Below are 13590 nucleotides of genomic sequence, written 5' to 3'. Positions count from 1 at the left end.
CTCTTCAGTCTATTTCAAAAAAAAAAAAAAAAAAAAAAAAAAAAAAAAAAAGAGTGGATTTGCTTGGTGAAGAGGTGATGGCCGGAAGGTGTTCAGAAGGGACTCTCTACCTTGACCAATGACAGATGTTTTTCTAACTCTTGAAGATTATCACTGTGGCTGTGGTAATAAATGTTTTGAATAAAACTTTCAGGCTCAGGGCTGGAATGAAAGCTCACCCATAAGAGTCAAGAGCCTCTACTACTTGAGTTCAGTTTCCTCCAGCACCCACCAGAAACTCTAGCTCGAGGGGATGCGTTCTGAACCGGAGGGAGAAACCCTGATGTTTCTAGAATCTATGATGTCTGCTATGGGTAGACAAGATGGAGGATAGGACAATAAAGACAGAGATTCTTCTTCTTATGCCATGTGGTCTCCCAGAAGTAAGCACACAGATCAATCCCCAGTCTCATCTTGGTCTTTAACCCCGGGTCTCATGTAAACTCACATAGCATCTGTAGGATATCTTTCTAGAAAAGACAGATGAAATATTCAGATGAAATAGTGTTCAACCTCCTTTTAAAGGTTAAAATTCCACTCACCTGTAATTCCAATGTACATCACAGCCTTCCTTTTTCTTTTTCCTTTTCTTTTTTTTTTTTTTTTTTTTTTTTTTTTATTAGCTCTTTGTGAATGTCACATCATGTACCCCAGGCCCATTTGTCTCTGCCTCTCCTCCTTCCTGCCCTCCCCCTAACAGAGAAAAAAAGATCTCGTGTGGAAGCTGTATTGTGTCACATTGTGTCCCACAATATACCTTCTGCCTACACTTTCTTGTTTGCCAGTGTTCATTGCAATGACTTGTTGGTCTGGTTTGAGGTCACTGGCTTCTGCTACTCTATCAATACTGGATCCTCACTGGGCCTCGTCTCAGATATCCTGCTGTTGCCCTGTGACATGGAGATCCTGGAGTTTTGGATCTGTAGAGCCCCTTCATGCACATCGGGAGTTCATCAATGGGGTAGATGTGGGGATGGGACAATTCAAAGTCCTGGGTCTGGGCCTAAGAGGTGTCTGAGCTGATAAGCCTGCCTGCTCTCCCACTCTCACACCCTTGAGGCTGGCTCACCCACAACCCTCACATCCAGGGCCAGCTCCGTTGTGCTATTGAGGTGAGATGCAGCGCCTGCTTTCCTGAGCGATGCAGCAGGTAAGGAGCAGGACCAGTTCTTCTGCTCTAATGACCCCATTGGGGTCACCTCTCTTGCCTGCTGCCAGTGGTGAAGAGCAATAGGGGAGAAGGGTGCCACCACAGGGGAGACGAGTGATAGGGCAGCTCTCCTCCAACTCCCACAACATGTGGGGCCTTCTCCCAAATACTGCAGCTGGCTAGTGGCTAGGTCTGCTCTCATGCCTCCAGGGCCAGCTCTCCCACAAAGCCAGGTGAAGGTGGGACCAGTTTTGCACAGCCCTCAGACATCCACATGTATGAGGCAGCTGCCCAAAGCAGGACATCTACCTGGCCTTTGGTGGTAACAGACCCCTACTGCTGCAGGGCCATGGACCCAGATGTGGCCCTTGGTGGCAGCACAGGCCAGGATTACACCATGGTCGCAGGTGGCATCACAGGCTACTCACACCAGGCTGTTCCTCACTACCCTGCAGTCTCTAGTTCTGCCTCTCTTCATTATGCCCACCTCCTTCTGCTTCTCTTTGTCAGCCATTTCTCCACAACTCACTTGCTCCTCTTAGCGGTGGCCAAGGTCTCTTGAGTATCTAGAGTCATCTCAGGAGTGCTATGCTTGACTTGTGCATTACGGCATAGGCAGGGGTCATCGGGCATGTTCTGCACCTCCCCCCCCCGCCCAGGCCTGCAAGGCACTGGACTAGTGTCATCTCAGGGTAGTTCTCAGTCCGGGCACCAGTCTGGTGGTCATTTCCTGCTCGCTCCTCTCCTGTCCTGCTTGAGTGCCCCCTTGCCAATGTAGCCTGTCTTTGGCTCACTGTCTCCAGGGGCCTGTGCTGGACTGGTGGTCTCACGCTCACTCTTTTTTCAGGGAATGTTAGGCTGCTAATGAATCATTCAGATGTTCATGTGCTCAGAACACTGAACATAAACATCGCCTCTCTCCTCTCTGCCACCTACTGACACATGTGTGACACAGCAGCCACCTCTGCAAGGCAGGGAGCATCCTCGAGTAATGAGTTCTGTAAACTCTGAAGAAAAGAAATTTAGCTTTACGTGTATGGATGCTTTCCCTGCACATACGTCTGTGCATCATGTGTGTCCCTGTCCCGGGTGCCCACAGAGGCCAGAAAGGACATCCCTTAAAGTCGGGTTGTGAGCTGCCATGTGAATGCTGGGAATCGAACCCTGTTCCTCTAGATGAACAGCTGATTTTCTCAACTGCAGAGCCATCTCCTTAGCTCTTAGTACTTAGCCATTTTAAAGCTAATTATATTATCATTTTGCTTTGACTTTTAAGTATTTATATTTGGATTTCTGACTTACTTGAAGCCACTGTGGAAGACACAGAACTTATGGAATATCTCTATATAGTGAGGGAATTTATTTTAATGTCTTAGAGTCTGCGGTTCAACTAACCCAACAATTGGCAGCTGTGAATGGGAACTCCAGGAATCTAATAGTTTCTCAGTCCCACGAGGCTAGTGGTTTCAGCTGGTCTTCTGTAGAAGATGGAATCCTGAAGAGGTAGGTTCCAACACATGTGCTGGCAGGTAAGAGTGAAGAAGAAACCCTCCTTTTTCCATTGTCCTTATGTTGGTCTCCGGCAGAAGGTGTGGCCAAGGTTAATGGTATGGATCATCACACCTGGATTTCAGCTGTTCTTGGAACTTGTTCTATCCCAGGCTGTTCTTGAACTCAGTGATCTGCTTGGCTCTATCTCCTGGGATTAAAGGTGTGTACCACCTTGCCTGGGATGTGAAGCCTCCATTTCTGGGTTGTAGTTCATTCCAGATATAGCCAAGTTGACAACATGGAATAGCCATTCCATGGGCCAAGGAGCAGAATTTATCTTCTGTGCTTGCGACTAGGACAATGTGACCATCTATCTACTTCAGTTCCTGCCACTGTACCCTAGCTGCCATGATGGATTAGACCCTGGATCTGTGAGACAGAACAAACTTCTCTTCTCTTAAGGTGATTTTGTCACAGTAATGAGAAAACAATTCATTTAACACTGGTTCCCTAGTAGGGTTTTTGGAAAGGTATCTACAAAGACAGTTCTTTCTTGGAATAGAAAAAGTCATGGAGACACTAATAACCAGAGAAGAAAAGTGTCCACATGGAAAAGTTAGCGATTCAAGATAAAGAAGAATTCAGGCTTGCTGCAGGAAGAGTAAATGCTTTGGCTTTGCCACGAGGCAGAAATGCTGCGGCTAGAAGGCTGCAGAGGGAAGATTTCACAGAAGCAATGCCATTTTCAGCCTACTCTCTGACTTTTGCCAAATGCAAAAATTGTAGCTCACGCACACACACAGGACAATTAGACAATTTTTACAGAAAATGAAATTAGGACAAATTGGAAATACAAGAGGAAGTAAAAATGAATTAAAAAATAAAGCTAGAATGGAAAAGTGTACTCAGACCCCAGGGAAGGCTTCATAATCTCAAGACAGCAACAGCGGAAGTGGACCTGTAACCTGGGTGCTCAGAGCTGACCCCCTCGACACATGCCTCAGCCTTCAGCAGGTATCAAGTTGAAGGCCAACCAGGTCACACAGACTCTGGTGGGTGGAGGGAACTCCAACTGCAGATCTGGAACATTAAACTGACAGCGTACCCTTAATGGCTCAGTCTACGAACTCAAGGCTCTGCCTGTAAAAATGCTTGCCACACAAGACGAGGGCCTGAGTTCAGATCCCCAGCACCTGTGTAAAGAGCTGGGTAGGAGACACACAGCTGCAACAGGGAAGGCGGACAGGAAGAGCCCTGAGTCTTCCTGACAAGACAGCCGAGCTGAATCACTGAGCTACAAATACATAGAAGCCCTGTTTCAAGGAACAACAGGATGGTTTAGGCAGTAAAGGTGCTCAAACCTGAGTTCAATCCCCAATCCTCACATGGGACAGGGAGAGAAGTGACTCTCACAGCTATCTGACTCTACACTGTGTGTGTGTGTGTGTGTGTGTGTGTGTGTGTGTGTGTGTTGGGGGGGGTACACCCTCCACTCCCAACCACACCCCTCACATATAAATGCTTAAGACAATTCTACAGACTGTGTCTCAAAAGTTAAAATGAGAGAAATCAAGCAAGGCCTCCACTGTTCACTTCTGGCCTCCTCTGTGGTGGCTTTTCCCAGTTGTCCACTTGACTGTATCTGAACGAACTAAGTCCAGAAGTGGAGGGAGCACCTGTGATCCAGATCTTGAGGCTGGAAGACCCAGGCTCTCGATCCAGATCTTGATGTGGGATGATACACGATCTCGATCCAGATCTTGAGGCGTAGTGATCATGAAAAGCTTAGCCCCAGGCAAGGTGGCACATACCTTTAATCCCAGGAGACAGAGGCAAAGCAGATCTCTGCGTTCAAGGCCAGCCTGGGACAGAGCAAGTTCCAAGCAAAATATAGTATAGGTCCAGTCCTGGCGGCACACACCTTTAATTTGGGCCACACCTTCTGCTGGAGACCTACATAAGGACGTTGGAAGGAGGACGGCTTCCTTCTTCCACACATCTGTTGAACCTACTTCTTCAGGACTCCATCTTCTACAGCAGACCAGCTGAAACAACTAGCCTTGTGGAACAGAGCAACTATTCCTAGACTGCCCGTTGTTGGGTTTGATGGCCTGTAAGTCATTAAATTCCCTTAATATATAGGCATTCATAAGTTCTGTGACTCTAGAGAAACCCCCTGACTAATACTACTTTCTCCGTTAAAAGTTGTTGAGCATAGCATCTTGGTGGTGCCACCCACAGGTAAAGTGGGGTTCCTGCTTCAGTTTATCTAATCTCCTCAATACCTCACAGATGTGCCTAGTGGTTTGTCTCCCAAATGATTCTAGATCCTGTCTGCTTGGCAATATTAAACATGGCAGGGACAAACCAAGCAGTAAGCTATGTTCCCTCATCTCTACTTGAAGCTCTATCATTTGTGTCCTATCATATCTAATTTGATATTGGCAGAGGGATGTATATCAGAATGAAGGCTTTGGTGAAGAGAGACACTGCTAAAATGGTTGCTGAAATGGATCACTGACTCACTCCGGGTATGGTTTATTCAGGCATATTTCAGTGGCTGTAATTGGAGAATGACCATCATGCCCACTCCATTTTTGCTCACTGCCCTTGTCCATTCAGCATTAATAGAGTTAGGAGTGCTCAAATTCAGATTAGTTATGGATGTTATGGACAGGTCTCCAGGCCACATTTCCATTTTGAGGGTGGGATGCTAAGTTGAAAAGAAAGACTTTGTGCTTCCCTTTTGTCTCAGATCTAAATGTCATTAGCATTGGCGTTAACTTTATAGCTAATCCTTATAAGGACAGTTTTAAGTGAGCATTAGGGACAAAAGGCTATCTCTCCATGATAGATCAACAACTGGGGCCGGAAGCCACAGTTAGGAGACCACTGCTCTGTATTTACTAGTCTCGCCGAGCAGTTAAGCAGGTCAGCAACAGATGCCACCAAAATATTTACCTGTGGTGCTGTTATGGTCTTTTGAGACAATTTTATGTTCTCTTTCTTAGAGAAAAGCCTGTGATTGTTGTTTCCCATCACAATCTGGGGACGAAAAGCTGTTGCTGGCATTGTAAGCTGGGGCCTGGCTGGAGGTGGGACTTAGAGGCCATGGCTAGTGCAAGAGGCTGACATTTATTTATCTTGACCTGAACATCTTGATGATCGGGTTATGTTGGGAACATAGATTATATCTCAAACACCGACGTCCATGAAGACATTAGGTCTTCGGAATTCCCATTTAAACAAGAGTGGGGAAGGTGAAGTGGAGAGGCTTTTGACCTGTGTTAGTTAATGGTTTCTTTTTCTGTTAGTAGTCATGAGATAAGTACTTGAATTAAGCCACTTCCTGGGATGGGAGAAGGGGGTGCTTGATAACAAACTAGAAAGATTATCACCAAAGTAGAATCAGTTAAGTCTGCCCTACTCTGTAGGCTGAGGCAGGAGGGCTGTGAATTCATGACCACATGGTGTGACCCTATCTAAAAACCAAACAAATAACTTTAATGCAAATCAATATGGGGTGGGGGGAGGGAAGGAGAGGAGGAGGGGGAGGGGGAGGGGGAGGGAGAGGGGGAGGGAGAGGGGAAGAAGGAGAGGGAGAGGGAAGTAAGGAGAGTGAGAGAGAGATCTTACCTGTGCTGGAGTGCCTTATCTGAGCTCTTCTGTTAAAGAATGTTGAAGGAGAAGAATGGGCTTCCAACTAGTGGCTAAGTTTCCTTGGGTCAAACTGAGTTTCAAGTAGGAAAAGGAAGTGGGGAAGTGGAGGAAATGGAATTCAGGTGAGGAGGAGTGACAGGTGTTTGTAGGTTTTGACCTGAAGTTCTGGGGAATTTCAAAAGCAATTGGCTCAACACCGGGTAAATGAAGTTAGAAAGATAAAGCCACCTAAGGGAGAAGTACGGAGAGAAAGATCTGAGAAAGCCACAGCAGGGACATTGGCTTCTATTCTCTGAGCAAAAAGCAAGATAGAAACTCGCAGGGTTTTCTCCAGAAAAGCTAGAGTCCACACAGACATTTATTGAGAGCCATACATAAAGTACAAATTAAGCCTTAATGTGGGACTATTTGGAAAGAGAATTTAGGGACACATAGAGCAACCAGGCAAAGGCCTTAGGAGTTAGGATTTAGGCACGGGCATCAGATAGCTGTACCAGAGGCCTCATGGGATAGAAAAGCTGGACCTCAGAGTCTCCTAAGAGATGAACTCCCTGTGTAGAACATACTGCCCTGGTTGCTCTCTTTGTTTCTTCTTTTTTAAAAAACTTATTTACTTATATTATGTATATGAGTACCCTGTCGCTGTCTTCAGACACACCAGAAGAGGGCATTGGATCCCATTACAGATGGCTGTGAGCCACCATGTGGTTGCCGGGAATTGAACTCAGGACCTTTAGGAAGAACAGTCAGTGCTCTTAACGGCTGAGGCATCTCTCCTGCCCCCGCTATCTCTGTTTCTTCAGGGAAGAAAATCAGGCTTTGAGTGTCAGTCTGAGTAGAAGACTGAGCTAAGCCCCAGAAGAGGAAGGTAGTATCTCGGAGGGATCCTATTTGATAATCTCCAGGCAGCTGCCTCAGAGCCCCAGACCTGGTCCATTACTTCAGTAGCTTTTTCCTACTTAGAAAGTAGGTCCTCTTTCCTGTTCAGGTGGCAAAAGATAATTAACTAATTAATTAATTACAGACTGAGGATATGGGTCAGCCAGGAAGTTGCTTGAATATCCAAGTTCAATTTCCATACCCCACCCAAAATTGTACACGGGAGCACACGTGTGTAATCCAGGCAGATAGATCACCAGGGCTCCTTAGTCCGCAGGGTGAACTCCAGGCCAGTGAGATGCCCTGTCTCGAAAATTATGTGGATTATGCTTGTCATGGTTATTGTTCAATTGCTATGAAGAGGCACCATGACCAAGGCAACTCTTATAAATGGAACCATTTAGTTGGGAGCTTACTTGCAGTTTTAGAGTGTTAGTTCATGATCGTCAAGATGAGAAGGAGACAGGCATGGTGCTGGAGCAGTATCTAAGAGCTTCACATTGAGAGAGAGAGAGAGAGAGAGAGAGAGAGAGAGAGAGAGAGAGAGAGAGAGAGAGAGAGAGAGAGACAGAACAACAGAACAGACAGGGTCTGGGATGGGCTTTTGAAACTTCAAAGCCTGTCCTCAATGGTAGAACTCCCCCAGTAAGGCCACACCTACCCTTCTAGTAAGTCCACACTTTCTTTTTCTTTTTCTTTTTTTTTCTATTTTTTCGGAGCTGGGGACTGAACCCAGGGTCTTGGGCTTGCTAGGCAAACGCTCTACCACTGAGCTAAATCCCCAACCCCAAGTCCACACTTTCTAATCCTTCCCAAAGACCCCACTAACAGGGGACCAAACATTAAACATAAGCGTCCTTGGGCCCATTATCCTTCAAAGTACTACAATGAGTGGGAATTGACAACTGAGGTTTTTCTCTGGCCTTTGCAAACACAAAACACACACGTGCCCACACGCATACATACACACTATGCCCCTGCACATACACACACCCATACACACATATACGGACTGTGTTCCCCCACCAATTTATTTTATTTCTTTCCCCGTCCCTTCTACTTCCTTTGCTCTCCTTGTCTTTTCACGTGTGTGGGATTTAGTTGCATATCTATGTGGCACTATGCATTTAAATTTGAGTTATTGAAAATCATTTTGTTCTTAGCAAATTAGGGAAAACACTTGATATTTCTGATCTCTGAACATCCCAAATATTAAGTAGAATGAGAAGGATGCTAAGAAAGTGTTCTGTTTCTTTCATTAATGGCAACTTTAGCAGGTTATTTTAATTAATTAGCTCATTGATTTACTTAATTCTAAATTTCCCCCTCTGTAGGCCACCGACTTTCTTTCTTCAAAATAAACTGGTGGCTATAGCAATAGTATTTACATAGTTATGCAAATGTTCACAAATAAACCAACGGTTATTGTCTTTTTACTGTGCATGTGGCTGAGAATTTTCAATCCTTCAAACCAGTATTGGGGGGGAGGGTACCTCTGTTATCTTTGCAGAAAAAAAAAAAAAGAGGAAAAGGAAAAACATAGCTAAGTATGGTGGTTCACTCTTTTAGTCCCAGGGCTCAGCAGGCAGAGAGACGAGGTGGATCTCTGAGTGCAAAGCTAGCCTCGACTACACAATGAGTTGAGACTAGTTAGGGCTACAAAGCCAACCACTGTCTCAAATCTAACGATGAGCCTAGACCACTCGTTGCTGACTACTGTATCCAGTGCCCTCCAGCTCCGGTGTAGAAGAACTGATGCTGAATCTAGACGGCTTGGTCCCAGAGTGTCAGTCAGATGCCAGTCTCAGACTCCAGGGACCGTTTGTTCAGTGCTACGTTTAGCAGAACAAACCTGGTTTCAACTTAGAGGCTCTCAGAGGCTTCACAGCTCACGTTAAGACAAAGATAGGCGGTTAACCTTCATTGTCAACTGATGCTGCTTTGGAATCTTCTAGGGCGTTTATAGAGAGGGTTAACTGAGGAGGAGAGATCTACTTGAATGTGGGTAACATCATTCATGGACTGTAGATCGTGTCTGAGGAAAAGAACCAGGCAAGCATCAGCGAGCAGAGCGTCAGCGAGCATCTCTGCTTCCTGACTGGATGTGTTGTAACTAACTCCATAGCATGTGTGCGTGCTGTGCGGTCCCAGCCGTGATGACGTAGACTCTCAAGCAGAGAGCAAGAGCAAAGCTTTCTTTCCTTAAACTGCTGCTATCAGGCACTTTGCCACAGCAATGAAAGGTAACGGGTGCACACGCGGCAAATATCCTTTTCTTTCAGCACTGTACCCTGAGGTAACCAAACTCTCCTCAGTCTAACTTTGCTCCATCCTAGCTGAGGAACAATGAGTTCCGCTATGTGATTTGTGCAGACGTTTCTGTTTCTGGGAGAAAAGCAGGTCTTAGGTATGGAAGATGGAGGGCCATTGTTTTTATGGACGGATGTTTTCATTTTTTTTTTAGCAGTTGCTTACTGGAAGCTTTTACATTAGCCACTATCGATGGGTACAGTAAACACTATGAAAAATATCAATTCACATTAATCATGGACCTTCCAGTGGTCTTAGAAGTCAAATGCATTCAGGGGGTGATGCAAGCTCATCGACCCTTAAAGAGCCCCATTAAAAATTAACTCCCAAACAGCTATCCTCCCGGGTTGCATGGGAATAGTTGCAAATGAGTTTCAGACCTCAGTCTAGCCAGGAGATTTTGAGCATTTATTTTTTTTCAAACAGCAAGGCTGTTTGAAGGAACCATATACTTATAATAAAGCAGAACTTTCTGAGTCTAATCCCACACAGTTGACAATTGAAAATTGAATGCTTTTTTCTCATTATCAGTGAGGCATTTTAAAGAAAATAAAGGTTGATGGTTCGTGTTTCCTCTGTCCACTCTTCCTACCACATCTGTTTCTAATCCATGGCCTTTATGACGCAAATAATTTAAAAAGTATTCTGGACAATCACTAGAGAAATGTGTTTAAGATTGTGTACTTATTGGAATATAAAATTATCTTGCCAAGGGTCAGCACTAAAATAAATTTAAAAAAGACTAATTTTAAAGTACTTTTAGATCTGTAGAATGACTGAGATAATATGGCAATTTCTTCTTAATGATATTTTTATTTTTAAAAATATGTATTAACCAATACATGAGAAATACAGGAGGCTGAAAAGCATTATTTCCCAGAATGTGCTATGATATTTCTGAAACCCTTTCTTCATATTGATAGTGCATGTGAACACACACACACACACACACACACACACATCCTTGTGTTCCCTAGGGCCATAGTCCAAATTTCTCGCTAGCATTCTTAAAAGAACTATGATGTTTTAAATATATGTGTGCGGGAGAAAGAAACATTGATTTATTGATTCCATTTGTTGTCTAGACACTTGGTTAAGGATTTGACACTTTTTATTTGTTGATGTCCATTAAACTCTCATAGCCCTCACATGAGGTAGATGATATCATCTTTATTTTGCCAGAGAAGAAAAAGAAGCTTAGAAAACGGAAGACTATGATCTCCTGTCTGCAAATTTGGCAGCTTAGAAACAGTTTTAAAGGCAAGCTTGTTGGAATCCAGGATTGAACTCTTTTTCTTGCTCTTTGTAAACTTCTTGTGTCAAAATTAGTATATGGTAAAATAAATAATAAATAAAAAATTCCTTTGGCTAATGAATAGCAACCTTTAAAACATGTTCTTTTTATTTATACTAAAGCTCAGCTCATTTTCTTTGATATTTCATGCAAATGGAACAATTAAGCAACCTAGGTAAGTCATGTACTATGTGTTGGTATTCTGTTAAGCTCCACCCCCACAGCTACCTGACAACAGACAGGTATGCTCCGCCCCACAGTTGCCTGGCAACAGCCAGCTGTGCCTGACTATATAAGGGACTGCTTGTCCCCTCCTCCTCCTCCTCCTCTTTCTCTCTTACCTTCTCTTAACCCTCTTGCTCTTTGTTCTTCCCCCCCATTCCCCCACTCCGCGTGCCCATGGCCGGCCACCTTCCCTCTCCTCTACTCTTCTCTCATTAAACCTCTCCACATGGAACCATGGTGTTTGGGCGTCTTCTGTCTGGGCACGGGCCGAGATTCGAAACCCTAACACTATGAGCAATTTGGAAGCCAAGCTTAATTTACAATTTACATTTCCCTAGGCAGCCTTCGGAGTCCTTCAGCAGTGGACTCCTGTCTCCTCAGTGTGGAAGTTCCCCTTGGACTGAACCTGTGTTTTCCCTGTGACATTCCTCTTGACTACCCCCTCAACGATAGGAAAGCTGTTGCTACAGTCCAAAAAACGGCTGGCATGTGGATCATTGGTTGTTTTCTCTTGCCTCTGGAAGTGCCCCTCTCTATCTGACAACAAGATACTGTTTTCCCAACACAACCTGGCTCCCTCTTTAGTCTGCTGGACTTTTCTTGGAACTGAGGGTCATCAGTTCTGACTATGCTCTGATTTCAAAAGGATTGTCAATCCTGTCATCCTTGAACTATTTCCATAGTGGTCAGCAGCCCAGAGCCTCCTCTTTGCCCTTGTTACTTTGTCTGGAGTCACTGAGGGCCCTTGCATGTCGGAGAACCAGCATTTCCAAGGACAGAGGGAAAGAATAAAAATGTGGCTCACAAGGAAATACAGCAGCCATATCACCTGTAGTTCAGCCATCTGCAGCTTAGCCTGCAACTCTGCCTGTGCTTGCCAAGTGTGCAGAGGATACCTTTCTTCTTCGAGGGGTCAATGGCTGCATCTCGTTGTGTCAGAATTGGACTTTGGGTCCTGTGGGACCAACCTACTGAGGGGAGAAAGCTACTCCCTGATCACTGATCAGAGGCCGAATTTGTCTTTAGCACTTCTCCCAGAAAGCCTTTGGCTTGTGTTCTGCTACAAGTTACCCTGCCGGAGTATCTGAAGGTGCACTCTGCTGTCAGAATAATTCAGGCCACGTGAATACGCTCAAAGGAACATGAGCTATTGGCCTTGAATGTTTCTAAGCCATGTCCATGGCAATTTCTAGGAGGTTCAGTAGATGGTCGAGCTTCAGTAGTAAATTACTTTAGCCTCTCCAAGGTAGAACTCTGAATGTTAAGACATTGAGTCCCTGAAAAACCATAGCAATTCCTTAATAAACCCCACTCATGCCGTAGATTCTAATAAACTTGACCTTGTAAGGCCCTTACTGATGCATGTGTGCACAGCAGGAGGTCTGGACTCTTGGCTTTAAGTACCACGTGCTTCTACTGTTTCTACTCGAATGATAGGATTGTCAAGTGCAATGATCACGTGGACTGTTAACTTGACAGGACCTCGAGCCACTCAGGAAACAAAGCTCTGTGCATCCACGCAGGAGGCTCACATTCCTGCCACCATGCCTTTGCTGCTGTGATAGGCTATATCCTTAAGCCGAAAGAGATGATAACCCCCTGTTCATTAACTTGCTTTTGTCAAGTAATTAGGTACAGAAACAAGATAGACGCTGCCCACTTAGTACAAGTGTGGGAGCTCCCAAATATCTGCAAGGCCTGTCCACATCTCTGCCAAGAGAGGAAAGATTCTAGTGAGAAGTCGCTTAGCATTTTGGTCTGAAGAGATAAGTGAATAAATTAATTTTGATACCTGGTACTAAATCCTGAGCTCACCTGAGTAGTCCTCCTCCTGATTCCACAGTTATTAGGCAACCCTCTCATTGGACAGTCTCTCAGGTAGATCTGCCCTCAAAGAAGATAAGCTGATCATGTTGACAGGAATGTTCAAGCCTGAATAACAGTTAAATTGTTCTTGGCATCCTGGATGGCTTGGTATTTGACTTTTATTTTTAAAGGTTTCCTGAGAATATTTTTCTTACAGGAAATTCTATTATACTAAAACATTTATATCATCGAGTCCTATTCCTCATGGTAAACTATGCTAAGTGGATCTGAATGATACCATCTCAACAGCTGAACTGAAATGAAATACCCCACCAGGATGTTTCCTTGAAATGAATATTTCTCACAAATGATTTTCTGTCTTACTGAACTGAATGTTTGAGTCAAAACACAGGCCATAGAAATACTGTGTTGATTCTGGGAAAGTCAAACCTTTCTTTCATCTAGGTAGATGAAATAGTTTTAGGGTAACTTTGTGCAAATTTGTAAACTTACAACGTAGATCTATAGACTGTGTAACTAGGATGCTAGAAGTCATCAAAAAAGCACACAATTGAGTACTACCAAGTTTCTGTCACACACACACACACACACATACACACACAGACACAAAGAGACACACACATCACAATTTTATACTACTTTTGATTCAACACCTAATTTATTGGTATTTGAGGTGAGGAAAATGTGCCTAAAATTTAATATCACATTTCACTTC

General features: G+C 44.4%; 1 protein-coding gene and 1 non-coding gene across 2 annotated transcripts in view; one reads left to right on the top strand and one right to left on the bottom strand.

The window, feature by feature from the left end:
• Prkg1 (protein kinase cGMP-dependent 1) overlaps nucleotides 1-13590 on the top strand; it is an 885274-nt gene that overhangs the window by 611908 nt on the left and 259776 nt on the right. The window lies entirely within an intron of this gene.
• On the bottom strand, nucleotides 2039-2172 carry LOC116895042. The gene has a single exon (XR_004387227.1). It is a non-coding gene; the product is annotated as a small nucleolar RNA SNORA17 (small nucleolar RNA).

Source organism: Rattus rattus, chromosome 2, assembly GCF_011064425.1.
Source record: "Rattus rattus isolate New Zealand chromosome 2, Rrattus_CSIRO_v1, whole genome shotgun sequence".
Taxonomy (NCBI): Eukaryota; Metazoa; Chordata; class Mammalia; order Rodentia; family Muridae; genus Rattus; species Rattus rattus.
Note: the sequence above shows the minus strand (reverse complement) of the source record. Positions and strands in the feature narration are given on the sequence as shown.